Source organism: Myotis yumanensis, unplaced genomic scaffold (assembly GCF_028538775.1).
Source record: "Myotis yumanensis isolate MYYU_CA2020_CCGP unplaced genomic scaffold, mMyoYum1.0.hap1 SCAF_5, whole genome shotgun sequence".
NCBI lineage: Eukaryota > Metazoa > Chordata > Mammalia > Chiroptera > Vespertilionidae > Myotis > Myotis yumanensis.
In genome coordinates this window covers 63,656,212-63,672,119 of record NW_027223756.1, presented here as the reverse complement: position 1 = coordinate 63,672,119, position 15,908 = coordinate 63,656,212, and positions in this window count along the sequence as shown.

The following is a 15,908-nucleotide window of genomic DNA, read 5'->3' as shown; positions in this document are numbered from 1 at the left end:
ATCACAGCCCTACACAAAGCATCATCAGTTCTTTTGAGAACAGCATGTTCTAGGAAGTCTCATACAGCCACAGTCCACTACAGAGTGTATTCCTTAAGGGAAGGAATTCACTTCCATAGGGCAAGTGAATTAAGGTCACTTAAATCTTCCCCATGACTTATTATATAACTGGATTTTATAACTTTTCATCCCCTTGACCAATTTCACCCAACCCCCAACCCCCACCCCCAACTTTGGCAACCACCAATCTGTTCTCTTTATCTATGAGCTTGGGGAGTGTGTGTGTGTGTGTGTGTGTGTTGTTTTGTTTTGTTTTAGATTCCACATACAAGTGAGATCATATAGTATCTGTCTTTCTCTGATTTATTTAATTTTGCATAATACCCTAAAATTTTATACATGCTGTGCAAATGACAAGATTTCCTTTGTAACATAATGGCTTAATAATATTCCATTGTAGAAATATACCATATTTTATTTATCCATTCACTCATTAATGGACACTTATGTTGCTTCCATATATTGGCTATAGTAAAGAATGCTGCCATGAGCATGGGGGTGCATATATCTTTTCAAGTTAGTGTTTTCATTTTCTTCAGATAAACACCCAGAATTATGGATCATGTGGTGGCATATTTCTAATTTTTTTTAAGAACCTCCATATTCTTTTCCATGGTGGATGCATCATTTATGTTCCCACCACAATACACAGGGGCTTCCTTTTCTCTACATCCTTGCCAACACTTACCTTTTGTCTTCTTGATAGCCATTCTAACAGGCGTAAAATATCTCATAGTGGCTTTGATTTGCTTTTCCTTGATAATTTGTGAGGTTGAGCACCATTTTAGGTAGCTGTTGGCCATGGGTATGTCTCCTTTGGAAAAAAAAATGTCTATTCAGATATTTTGCCATTTTTGAGTTGGATTGTTTGGATCTTAACACCTTATTAAATATATAATTTGCAAATATTTTATACCATTCGGTAGGTTGCCTTTTTATGTGGTTGATGGTTTCCATTGTTGTGCAGAAGTTTTTTAGTTTGATATAGTTCCACTTACTTACTTTTGCTTCTGTTGCTTTTACTTTCGTTGTCAAATCAAAAAAAATTATTACCAAGACCAACGTCAAGGAGTTTACTGTTTATTTTTTCTTCTAGAAGTTTTATGGTTTCAGGTCTTAAGTTCAAGTCTTTAATTTATTTTGAAAACTCATTTTGTGTGTGGTGTAAGATAGTGGTACGGTTTCATTCTTTTGCATGTGGCTGTCCAGTTTCTCAATATTGAAGAGACTGTCCTTTCTCCATTGCACATTCTTGGTTCCTTTGTCATAAATTAATTGATCACATATGCATGGGCTTCTTTCTGGGCTCTCTCTGTTCTGTTCCATTGATCTTCAGTGCCAATATCATACTGTTTTAATTACTGTCGCTTTGTAATATAATTTAAAATCAGGAAGCATGATGACTCTAGCTTTGTTCTTTTTCAAGATTTCTTTGACTATTTAGAATCATAACTCTTCAAAGACTTTTAAGCAAGAAATTGATATGAAAAAATTAATATTTAAGAACAGCAGCTTAGGCTGCAATGTAAAGAATAAATTGAAGGAGTCAATACTGAAGGCAGGGACCAACTTGGAGGCTATTACAATTATCCACACAATGGATGAAGGTACATTCAATAAAGAAGGGGCAATGAGGTAAAGAGAAGTCAATAGACTCAATATATTGTTAGGACATAAAACTGACAACTTGGAAAAAGGACAGAGGAATCAAATAACCAATTTCCAGCATAGGTAGTAGGTGGGCAATGGTGCCATTTCCAGTGTTTTACAGAAGAGTAAGGATGGCACAGGAATGATGTTCTTATTTCAGGACATGAAGACTTTTAAGTTTTGTGGGTATAGAAATGCAAATATTTAGCTGGCTGTTGGGAATAAGTCTCTGAATCTTAGGAGAAAGGCAGGACTTGAAGATATAATTTTGAGAGTCATCTGCATGTGGAACAAGCTTCTAGCCATGGAAGAGATGAGGATTATCTACACTAATAAAAGACAAAGATGATAATTGGCTGTACCTTTGCTACACCCTAAGCCACACCCACCAGCCAATCAGAGCGACTATATGCAAATTAACCCAACCAAGATGGCGGCCGGCAGCCAGGGAGCTGGAGCAAGCAGGAGGCTTGGTTGCCCAGGCGATGGAGGAAGCCAAGCTTCCTGCCTGCCCTGAGCTGGCTGTGGCCTCCACTCATGGCAACAAAGTTTCAATTATAGAAGATAAATAAATTCCAGATACCTGCTTCCAGCCAGCCTCCACTGGGAGCTGGGTTGGCTGGGGGCCATGGCCAGCCTGCAAACAGCCATCAGCTCCTCACCCAGGCTGGCCACACCCTCATGGGGTAAGGGTCCCCGCTGGGGGGCATAGCCAGCCTGAAAATGGCCCTTAGCCCCTCACCCAGACTGGCCAGGCACCCCAGCAGGACCCCCACCCTGAAGGGGCTGTGGCCAGCATGCAAACAGCCATTAGCCCCTCACCCAGCCTGGCCAGGCACTCCTATATAATAAAAGGGTAATATGCAAATTGACCCTAACAGCAGAACGACTGGGAATGACTGGTCACTAGGACACACACTGACCACCAGGGGGCAGACGCTCAATGCAGGAGCTGCCCCCTGGTGGTCAGTGCACTCTCACAGGGGGAGCTCTGCTCAGGCACAAGCCAGGCTGAGGGCTGCCAGTACAGCGGTGGTGGTGGGAGCCTCTCCCGCCTCCTCAGCAGTGCTAAGGATGTCTGACTACAGCTTAGGCCTGCTCCCTGCTGGCAAGTGGACATCCCTCGAGGGCTCCCGGGCTGCCAGAGGGGTGTCTGATTGCCAGCTTAGGCCCAATCCCCCGCAAGGAGCAGGCCTAAGCCAGCAGGTGGTCATCCCAGAGGGGTCCCAGACTGTGAGAGGGCACAGGCCGGGCTGAGGGACCCCCCCGAGTGCACAAATTTTTGTGCACCGGGCCTCTAGTATCAAATAAAGAAGAGCCTTGTATAGAACCTTAGGGAACACCAACCTTCAAGGAATAAGTGGAAAAAGAGAAATTTTCAAAGGGACTTTAAATAATAATCTAGAAAAACAGAGAGACCAGTGTCAAGGCTGTCACAGAATATAAGGGCGAGGTGCAACAAGAAAGAGGGAGGGGGTCAACACAACTAATGCTGCTCAAGAGTTTAGGGGATCATGTAGGTGAATAAAAACTGCAGTGGGCTGAGGAATAGGTTGAGGATGGATGTTTAAAATAACCACTAAGGAGAATTTGAGATCAAGTTAACTTGGGAAAGTAAAAAAATAATAATAATAACTGAGATACTCTGAGTATCCATGTGTGGGTGGAAACCATGAATTTGTAATGGTCCAACTCTACAAGGTTATGCAATATTCTCTAGAAGAACAGAATAACAGATACATAAACAAAATGGCTCATAGTAAGATCCATCCAAGTTTGTGGTTTTTCCCAGCAGGAGGGAGATTAAGACAAAGGCTCACCTGGTTAAAGATTATCAAGAAAGTGTAAACCAAGGAATCTAAATTGAATAGAGAATAAAGTTAAGAAAGTTAGCAGGGGAATATCAAGGATATAGATATTTAGTTATTAATAATCAGAGCAATCCCAGCTGCTGTAATAAATACCAATATCCCAGTGGCTTACTACAGTAACTTACTCACATGAGTATTCCTGTTTAGGAGAGATGAAAGGTTCTGCTCAAACATTCAGGGACATTGGTAAACAGATAGCCTAGTATCTTCAATATATGCTTTCCAAGGTCACCACTGGGCACGATACTCAGCCAGCAAACTGGAGAAAATATATTTTCTTCTTAACCATCTAGACTTGGGATTACCACACATTAATTACACTCAGATTCTTGGCAAGAATTAGTGACCTCACCTAAATGTAAGATAAGCTAAGAAATATAATATGGTAACTTGGTTGGGCAGCCACTTCCTAGAAAAAGCTCTGCATTAATAAAGAAGAACATGAATCTTTTTAAAAAATATATTTTTTATTGATTAAGATATTACATATGTGTCTTTATCCCCACGTTATCCCCTACCACCCCGCTCATGCCCTCACCTCCACCCCACCCTCCCCCGCCTGTTGTCCATGTCCATTGTTAGGCCTAGATGCTTGCATATAAGTCCTTTGGCTGATCTCTCCCCTTTACCCCCACCCTCCCCTACCTTCCATCCAAGGCCTGACAGTCCAATCAATGCCTCTTTGTCTCTGGATCAGTCCTTATTCATTAGTTTATGATGTTCATTATATAACACAAATGAGTGAGATCATGTGGTATTTATCCTTCTCTGACTGGCTTATTTCACTTAGCATAATGCTCTCCAGTTCCATCCATGCTGTGAAGAACATGAATCTTTGGTACATAGCTGTCTCAGACACAAATTTCCTGTAAGGTTGATGAGTATAGATTGGGACCATGTCTATAGATATTTAGAAGGATTAGTGGATTGGTACAAAAAGGGATGTTTGTTTTTTGCCAGAAGTGGAACAGTTCTTGGTGATGTTGCTAATAAAGGGTGTCCCAAAATTCACGCAAGAAGTAATTTTCATAGAAAACACAGGTTTATAATTGAAAATTATAAATTTTTATTGATTCATAAAGTATACAGTATAGGGTTATGTATGTTATGTATGGAATAGCATATCGGGTAAATGGTCTCCACGGCTTTGCTGGCACATACGCACTCTTTTGTTGAAATTTTCCATGACCGAAATTCGGCTGCTCAGGCAATAACAATTAATGATGCTCGCTATCGCGACATGATAATCCAGTTTTTTGTTCTGTGGAGGCCAGATATGCCATTCCGTACATAACCCTATACTATATACTTTACGAATCAATAAAAAAAATTACAATTTTTAATTATAAACCTGTGTTTTCTATCAAAATTACTTCTTGCGTGAATTTTGGGACACCCTTTATTTATATCCACAGAAGGCCTGCTAAAATGAAGTAGAAAAGAAGGTAAATGAAGGTGAAAAAGTCAAGAAACTTCTAGAAAATGGTATAGATTGTTCATGTGGATCTGGAGAACGCAGTTTAGGGTAGGGAGGAAGACAATTAGCTAGTTGATTAGTATTTTATGAAGGAGAGGAAGTAACTGGGAGAATGGTAAGTGACAGCAACATAGACGGGCAGAGAGAGGGGTAGCTGATAGGAAAAGTCTCAGAAGGGCAAATATAAGATTTAATCAGGAGGTATTATGAGCAGCAAGTGACACTAAAAAAATAAAATAAAAAGTAAGAAAATGCAATATTGCCTTCCAAAATCTCCCTGAAGTAAGAGAGTATATAGGCTTTCTTTTGGGTGGCTGCAAGGGAGCCAGTTTCTATTACCAAAAAGAGAAAAGAAAAATATTCATTAAAGAAAAAAAATTCCCTGGAGTAGCAGGTGAGCCAGAAGAAGTCAATGGGGGGGACTTATGTAATACTTTCAACAATAAAGACTTTTAAAAAAGAAAGAAAGAAAAAATTGATGACAGCTAGCAATTAGTAATATATTACCCCCATGTTGAAAGTGTGGAAATTTAATCCACTGATTTATTTATATTTTGCTGGATATTAATAAGCAAAGTGTTCAAGATGTGGACACTCAAGTATACTTAATGCAAAATCAATACAAATTTACATGAAAATCTAATTTTTATTGGCACTCATTGTCATAACACATGTTAGACAAGTCACTTTTTTGAGGCTTGAATATGATACCTATAAAATGTAAATAATTACAACTTACCCACCAAAGTCAGAAAGGTGGCTCAGACATTGCCTTGGGGTTTCTTTCATGGCTAAAATTACAACTAGGAATAATGAAAGAAATTTTTCACTAGAGACCCAAACAGTAAAATCTTGTAAACCTTAGAACTCTCAACACAGACTCATCATATATTCATAGAGTACACATAAATAATGCTGTTTAGAATTTTAACATTCTGACTTTTGATGGAATATCCAAACAATCAAAAGGAATAATTTATGTTGAGTAATTTTATTCATTATCCATAGCAATTATTTTCCTTCTTTTTCTTTCCTGGAACTCTGTATTCAAATGTAATCTTACAGAGAAAACAAATATGTAAAACAAATGAGACCAGGACTGCTTCATGTGGAAGTGAGAGGAGAAGCCCAGATTTCATTCCATGTGGGGGAAAATCAGAGCTCAGCTCCTTCTCAGCACACAGCTGAGGATGAGACTGCAGGTAGAGGCTCACAGGAAAGGAGTCACCTCACACAGCCATTCTTCAAACTGCCACAATCATTTCCCATTAAGACTTCCCTGATGCCAAAAACCACTGATCTACATGTACTGAACCCTTACTCAATAGTTCATGGTTGGTCTCTACCCATCCCAATGACAGACATATTGATGCTTCATCGTATTTATTTTTTAGCATTTTTATTACATTCTGTATTGTATGGCCTTAAATTGCTTTGCCTAATTCTATTATGTGTAAACCTAATCAGCATTCCTTCACCACCTTCTACCATAAGCTATCCAATTATTTGTGGACAAAGAATATATAATTGTTGAGTTGACCAGGGTCCAACATCCAGTTCCAAATTAAACATTACTTTGTATGAGGAAAATATTGAAGGGATTCAAACATAGAAATACAGATGAAAATATGAGAAAATTAAAGGATGTGAACCTGTTTACCTGGTTAATGAAAAAGCAATGAGAAAATTAATAACCATCTTCAGGTTAGGCAAAAAATGATATTCATTAGTAATGTTTTAACGCTTGCATTTTCATGAGGGATTTAAGTCAGGAAAGGGAGGAAATTTCTTCTTAATGAGAACTGACTGGACCTCTAGTGCTACTCAGCAGTCCAAAATCAGCAAACTCACCTATTTTTCTGAATGGCTTTTCTAAGCATTTGCCACATGCGTCAAGCTTTCTATGCCACTTCACTCTGAAAATATCCAAGAAACAAATGAAAAAGCATAAATAAAGGCAATGAGAGTAGTATTATAGAGCAGATGTGGCACTGGGAAAGAGGTAAAAATGAGCAATGTGGCAGCTCTTTAGAAACGGAAAGGGTGGCTAGTGAATGGTGGTGCTGTTCACAAGGACAGAGCATGTAGGAGGAGGCAAAAGGTGGAAAAGTAAAGAAGAAATGGTGGCGAATGGGGGATGGGTGTTACTTCCCTGTTGAACATACTGAATCAAGGTGACTTTGGGACATGCAATGGCAATGTCCGCAAGGCAGGCAGACATACAGAGGACACAAGCCGAGGACACAGATTTCAGAGTCCTTGGTGTGGCTAACACCATAGGTGCATAGGTGTGGTTGAAACTGGCCAAGAAGAGCAGGTAAAGGAGGATTCCTCAGCTTGGGGTCCATGCACCCCTATAAATCCCATGAGTAGTCTTCAGCAGGTTCTTTTAAGCCCCTAAAAATGTAAGATTTTGTGAGCATGTTCATTTTATCTGGGAGCAAGGTCTATATCTTTCTTTAGATTCTCAAAAATGTATCACCCAAAATGGTATTGAACCAGAGGTCTAGATTGAGTAATGATGGTATCTAGGTAGCATGCCCTGAAAAATATAATGTGCATACACATAAAGAGAATCAGGAGCCAGGGTGGCGCCTAAGAAGGAGCTTGCAGCAAGAGAGTCAGAGAAGCAGAGAGATGCAGGGCTGGTTCCATGAGAAGGAAGGGTTTTAAGTACGAGAATGACCCATCCCGTCATTTCAGGGTACAGCTCTAATGTCAACTCTCAGCAAGGCCTTCTCTGACCACTTACTCAACATGTGTATTGTTTGTCTTCATCACTAAAAAGAAAGTTTCACCTGGCCAGCATGGTTCAGTAGTTGAGCATCGACCTATGAACCAAGAGGTCACAGTTTGATTCCCAGTCAGGGCACATGCCCAGGTTGCAGGCTGGATCCTCAGTGTGGGGCATGCAGGAGGCAGCCAATCAATGATTCTCTCTCATCATTGATGTTTCTTTCTCTCTCTCCCTCTCCCTTCCTCTCTGAAATCAATAAAAATATTTACAAAAAGAGAAAGTTCCCTGTGAATAGGACCTCTGAGTCTTCAGTGCCTGGAATAAGAAACATAATGCAATTATTGAGTGATTCTTTGACTGAGTGTATTGGAGACCATCTGCATTTTTTTAAATTTCATTTTTACCTTCCCTTCTTCTAAAACTAGATTAAATTCAGGTGTTTCATAAACATTTTTAATTGACTCAATAATGAAACACATGAGCAAATATCTTTTCCTTTATTTTCTAACAATACAAATAACAATACAAGAAGAGTGCCATGGTAGAATACAGATAAAAAGGAAGAGGAGAAAAACAAAGCAGTTAACTAAATAAGAAAGTAACTACAAGGATTAGTCACTATAATTTATGCTCATTAATCAGTTTTCTTTTTCACTAATAAAAGTAATTGTTATTTATGAGATATATACATCTTCTATAATTACAAAGCAAGATAAGAATAAATACAGCCATTGTCAAAATCTGCTAAAAGCCAAGCAAATTGGACAATTCTAAAGGTGTTTATTATAAGCCAAATGTTGTGGCACATCATGTCCTAAGGCACTTAGGCAATAAATGTTTACAGAGGAAAAATAAAATCTGCTTTCTAACCAATTTGAGTTACAACATTAAGGTCATTAAACAACATGAACAATCATTTCAACAACTTTAACATGATGCTACACACTCATCTCCAATAAAATATGTTATTTTTCAAAATTGTAGAAGATTACATTATTCAATTACAGACATGTTTCCTTAGTTTTAATATCTAAGTCATCTTAATACTTGCTATAAATAAACTATACGACAAGAAGAATCCAACCTTAGGCCAAATATTTCACTTCCTCTCTCAGACATGCAAATGACATTTGAGAAGCAGATGTAGCAAATACTACATCACTCTGACAATAAGGAAGAGATATTTGTATATATTAGACAGTGCAGATAGAAGATGGTTTCTCCAATCAAACATCTTGTAAACTGATGCATTTTTAAAAGATTCATCTCAGATGTACACTGTGGGGGACAGCAATATTTTCAAAGTGGCTTCCATGTCCTCATTCATGTACAGACACGTAAGAGAGAAGAAAAGAAAAAAAATTTGACATCTGTGCATAGTTTAATGTTGGTACAGGCATGGGGCCAGTTACATAATTTAGAAGGCTTGGTACAAAATGAAAATGCAAGACTCCTTTTTTAAAAAGCAGGGGAAAGGTGCTATTAAAGGTATCTATCTATAAAAAAGCCTAAGTGACCGTCGAAACGGAACGGACAACTGAACAGGCTGTGTGGGGCGACCAAGCCAGCAGGGGGGTTAGTGAGGGGCAACCAAACAACTGAACATCAGGCTGCATGGTGCAACCGGGTCAGCAGGGGGCGGGGGGGGCAATGAGGGGTGACCAAATGACTGAACAGCAGTCTGCGTGGGGCATTTGGGCCAGCAGGGGGGACAGTTGGGGGCAACCAGGCCAGGAGGCAGAGGCAGTTAGGGGTGATTAGGCTGGCAGGGGGGCAGTTATGGGTTATCAGGCAGTCAGGCAGGTGAGCGGTTAGGAGCCAGCGGTCCAGGATTGTGAGAGGGATGTCCGACTGCCGGTTTAGGCCCGATCCCTGAGATCGGGCCTAAACCGGCAGTCGGACATCCCCCAAGGGGTCCCAGATTAGAGAGGGTGCAGGCTGGGCTGAGGGGACCCTCCCTCCCCCTCCCCCCCACCCCGTGCATGAATTTCATGCACTGGGCCTCTAGTAAAAATATAAAGGCTTTTCCTTTTTTCAGAGTCTCTCTCTCTCTCTCTCTCTCTCTCTCTCTCTCTCTCTCTCTCTTCCTCTCCCCTGCCAAAGTGTTTTTCATTTGTTATTTAATACTAGAGACCCGGTGCACGAAATTCGTGCAGGGGGTGGCGGGGCGGTGTGTGTCCCTCAGCCTGGCCTGCACCCTCTCGCAATCCGGGACATCTCTCTCACAATCCAGGACCACTGGCTCCTAACCGCTTGCCTGCCTGCCTGCCTGATCGCCCCTAATCACCCACCTCTAACCACTCGCCTGCCTGATCGCCCCTAACTGCCTCTGCCTTGGCCCCCGCTGACATGGCTTCGTCCAGAAGGATGTCCGGAATGACGTCCGGAAGGTCGTTCGGCTGTCCAGTCTAATTAGCATATTATGCTTTTATTATTATAGATTGTTCTAGCTAAAAAAAATAAAATAATTTTAAATTATTAACATGGCCAATACCGGTTTGGCTCAGTGGATAGAGCGTCGGCCTGCGGACTCAGGGGTCCCAGGTTCGATTCCGGTCAAGGGCATGTACCTGGGTTGCGGGCACATCCCCAGTGGGAGATGTACAGGAGGCAGCTGATCGATGTTTCTAACTCTCTATCTCTCTCCCTTCCTCTCTGTGGAAAATCAATAAAATATATTTAAAAAAAAAAATTATTAACATGAATTTGGCATCCATCTTTATATTGCACAATGCTGGTTTTAAATGCAAATATAGGTATACAAACGTTTAACTTGTATGCAAAATCACCAAATTGCATGATTTGTATTTTGTAGTTCATATATTAATACTTAGCAAAACAGTGAAAATATTGCTCAAAGCTAAGTTAACTATGGGGTTTTTTTAAATTTCATTTCTTGATACAGCACATTCTACCAATATTCTCTACCTGGTCTTACTGAAAATTAGGAAGGGTTGAAAAGAAAAGGAATATGAGTCGCCCGATTTTTCACTTTCCTGCTATGTCATGATTTTCAGGGTCAGTGGTGAGCGAGTATATGGCAGTAGCAGGAGTAAGAAAGGATATGCTAGGGCTCCGAGGTCCTTGGTGTTTCTTTGAAGCCATTGCCACTTTAGAACCAAGTTCTGGTCCGAAAGGTTAGGGAGCCTCTCATTGCCGCACATCCTCGGTCACAGATGTGACATGCTTCCTTTGTCTTTGTCTATTTATTCTTGCCTTTTCAAGTTAGAAAGTTTCAACGTGAATCCAAAGTCATTCAATTTCCGGTAACTTCAAAATTCTGAAACCTCTCTTAAATGCATAGGTAGGTATTTAAAGTTCAGAACTCAACAAGGATAAACGTTATTCACAAGACACTCAGTAACTAATGCTTATATCATTTGCTTCTTTTTTTAAAATTTAAAGTCTTTATAGTTTAAAGTATTACATATATCATTTGCTTCTAAGCTAAGATCTGTTCATCTGGTAAATTCAGCCTGTTTAGGCAATCAAACTCAATCTCTGCAGTTCAGTGGGAGAAGCCATACATTAACTCAGAGGTTCTTTTAAGAACAGTGTGTATTTTTTTAATAGTTTATGTTAAATTAGTTCAGTAAATATTTCATCAGGATGCAAGATGATATTTGTCCATTTCCCTTACTCCTGACTATTCAATATTCCTAACTATGAAAATCCTGTAAGAGACCTTCCCAATTACATTTGCTTCACTGCACTACAATGGCACTAAGAACAGGTGTTTAACTTAGAACTAAAAATACAACAGGCCCAGGTTTGGCTCCAACAATATAGCTTGGCTTTACGTCTTCCTGGCAAAACTTTCTAAAATCACTGGGCTTCAAATATTCCATTTAAAATACAAGATTTTCTTATTCACACACACACACACACACACACAAATAATGTAAAACCAGTCTTTGTATACATGTATATTTCCTCCATTGTTCCCTATGTGACAAATTGAAGAGAACCTTTAACATTCTTAAATGTCTTTACAGATTCCTAAGACATGTTTCCCCAAAATAAACTATTAAAAAAGTGAAATAGCTTTTATTTTAGATCACTGATGATCCTCTTTTAGACCTCATTGATTTCTTTTAAGCACCTGGTACATGGTCCAGTGACAATTTTTAAGTACTTCCAAAAATTAATTTTTCTAGAAATTAAATAAACATCCTTTTCCTGCAGTCCTCTTGTATTATTCCTGTGGTTTGTTTTCCAAACTGCCAACTTGAAAAGCCACCTTAAGAGGAAGTCTCATTGTTTTTGTCTAATGATCAGTCCTGCTGGGTATTCTTTATCACTTGGCTTTACCCACTCAAAACAAAGAAAGAACCAGGACCTGTACCTGAGGACAAAAAATACTTCATTTTTCTTTGAGGGGTGGGGGCTGTCAAATGACACAAGAAAAATCTTACTTATTCTAGACCTGTGGCTCTAAAACTTGAGTGGGTATCACAACCTGGGAGGCTTGCTAAACAATAGATTTCTGGGCTCCACACCCAGGTTTCTGCTTCAGTAGATGGGGCTGGAGCCTGAGAATCTGTGTTTCTAATCAGGCCCACACTAGAGCCACTGTTACAGATTGTCCTGTATTAAACAAAAATTGTTACAAAAATTAACTTTTAAATTACTACTAAAGAAAATTAAAACACTCATGCAAGAATAATATTATAAATATCCATTTTTCAAATTATCAAAAATATGTTTAGATATGGTGTAATAATGTTTAACATTATTACACCATATCTATGTTTGCCTTCATATTTGGAAGTTAAAGCACAGCTATTTATTTTATTTTAGCTTGTAGATGATTTTCCAAAGAACGTGTCTTTCATTTCAGAATAACACAAAACTGAAGATACTGTATTACCTTTAAAAAACAAGTAAGATAAAATTGTCCTCACATGTGTTTATAGATTTGCTGAAAGTTGCAAAGCATACTCTTATTACATATAAAGTTAATATTTTCAAAATCATACATTATTATATGTATGTTGTTTGCTACCAATTATTTGGACTTCTCATTAAAACTAAGCCATATTTTTTTTCATTTCCAATTCACACTATGTATTATTATATCATCATTTATGTGATAATGTAAGAAATATCATTTAATCAAAAATCAATTTACTTTAGAGTTCTAAATATACATACTATATTAGAGAATATATAAGATTAGCTCTTTTAATAAACCAGTGCTCATATTAGATTTCTAAATCTTATCATGTAAAATATTTTTCATTCATCAAAGATTTGAACCCTAGCCAGTTTTTCTCAGTGGATAGAGCATTGGCCTGTGGACTGAAGAGTCCAGGGTTCGATTCCGGTCAAAGGGCATATGCCCGGGTTGTGGGCTCCATCCCCAGGAGGCAGCCAATCAAGATTCTCTCATCATTGATGTTTCTATCTCTCTCTCCCTCTCCCTTCCTCTCTGAAATCAATAAAAATATATTTTTAAAAGAGATTTGAAACTTCCAAGTATTAAATATGTGAGCCTATGCAGGGTTTGAAAATCCTGCATATTTTAATGTTTATTTGAAGCACTTTAAAAAATTAACAGCATAATCATCAAAAAAATTAACAGCATATATTTGTTTACTGTTCAGTTCTCTGCTGCACACTGACTAGTGCAGATACAGATAATTTTGTGATGGCAGGGATAACATCAGACAAGATTGCTTTTCAGGACTTTGAATTCTTCTCAAATAATCAAGCTTGGTCTTATCAATCCTCTCAGAAACTCATTTCAATGACACTAAGAACACCAATTTTCCCAGCCTGTCAAATGGATATAAATTACTATCATGATGTGGAGACTTACAAATTCTGAATTAACTAATAAAGTCAATTTGGACAAAATTAACAAAAATGAGTATATCACTGGAGTTAATCTCTACTTATCCGGACCTAGAGGGAAAAGAAGTTGAATCCAATAATGACCATCAAGAATGCACAAGTAAAGTTTGCTATTAATTGACTCGTTTGACATATGTACCCAGATTCATTCTCTCTCCAACACGGCACTTCATAATCCTTTAATTTTTCCTGGCTTCACTTTCCCAGGAAATCACCAGGTGTCAGCAACCCGAGTCTAAGGTGTTCCACCACCTGGGTAATAATAGTCTCAGAGACAAGAGGTCCAGTCCACTAGGTTGGCTCCACTAGGATCCATTTCCAGAGCCTCACCCTCCTCCACCCACTCTTTCTTTCTCTTTATTAATTGTTAGTGTCCAATAGTCTGCTAAGCTTTTGTTAAGTGCCTGTTTGATTATTGGTGCTTCCAACTTACATTTTCGTGATTCCACTTGGTTTTATTCCCTAAGTTGCCATTGTGCCATGATTGAGCTGCAGTTTCTCTAGTACCTCCTCTCTCCCTCCCCTTGGTTCCAACACTTTCACACGTCCTGCAGTATCCCACACAGAAAACCTCTTATCCCCCTATAGCAGCTCTGGTAAGATATTTGACCCTTTAAAATATAACAACTATTTGATATGCTTACACATTGACAAGTTGTGGAGAAAACCCAACTTCACCTTTCAAAAGGGAAATAGCAACCAAGAAACATGATAGGAATGAGAAGGTGTCTAAATCTGTCTTCACTAAGTTTTTACTCTCCGACCAAATTATGTTTGATTAGTCTCTGGGAGATATAATAGCTGAGGAATTCCCTTTGGTTATTTCATGAAATGCTAACATGAGCAATAAGCAGTAACCTGAGACACAATTTAGAAATTCCAGGAACTCAGATTTGGACTCTAGTAATTCTAACAGAAGATTAAATGAGAAACAGGAAACACATTTTTGTTTTCACAACTAGGATTTCTTATTTCAACACCTTCTCATTTCAGTAACACAGCCTGAAGAATGTTATCTCACCAGAAGGAAAGTAATATGACAAAATTGATCTGTCTTCACATAGCAAAATGATAACTGCACGATTGTATGTTGCTTTTTAATATTTGCACTGATTTATGACTATTGTGATAATAGCAGTTACTTTTCAGATTCTTCACAAATTCCCATACACCAATTTATAAAGCCTGACAATATTCTCATTCAACTTATATTAGTTAATGACCAATTTATTCACCATCTATCTTTTCCTTTGCCAATCTTTCTTTTGCTCAGTCCTCACCTCTGTTCCCTGCCCTATTCTTCTCTTACCTATACCCACTAATTCTGAACATTGCCTAAGCATTCTCAGCCTTGATATTATTTCCTTTTATACTTACTGGCATAGTAAACTTCTGGATTGTGATACTGTGGACTTGCCCACCAATCCTAACTCTGCTCCAGTTTCTGATAGAGAAAGTCTGTCTAAACTAATAAAGCAAAGGAGGAGAAACAAGGACAGAGAGAGCGAGAGTGAGAGAGATGAGATGACGAGACTTGACCTCAGCTGAGCTGGAGTTCTGCCACTTACATCCCAGTGAGTCCTAATACAGAAATGGGAAGTGGATTGTCATAAGTAAGAGATGTAACTTCTGGAGTATCTCCCTTAGAAAAGAGAATAGTATATTATGTCTACATGTGATCAGAAAGAGAGATTGAAGTTGTCATTTGAGCTGTTCATCAAAATATTTCTGCTCTTCTCCTTCCAGCCATGGGGTTAGATTGCCCTTCTCTTACCACTTTGAAGTTAGGCCAATGAAATATGAGCAGACATGATCTGCAACCCTTCTGGTAGAATCTTTAAGAGCCAGTGTGCAATTTGCTAGGTTACCTTTTTCCTGCCGTATGGTTTCTTTACTTGATAAAATTAAGTTTGGTAACCCTATGTTGGCCCCACTGTTGTCAATTAAAATTCTACTTAATTATGAAACAGTTCTTTTTGTTTGATCATCAGATCTAAAAACTAGTGAAGAACTAACTTGATATGTTTAATATCCTATTATTGATTTTAATATAACAAAACGCACCCTGGTGGAATCTTAAAGGCACCTTTTGCACCATTCTCTAGCTGCACTGTTCAAAATCATGGCTACTGTGCTCTTGAAAGTGGCTCACCGAAACTGCGATGTGCTGCCTGTGTAAAATACATACCAGATTTCAAAGACAGTAAAAAAAAGGATTAAATGTCTACATTAATAATTTTTAGATTTAGGGATATGT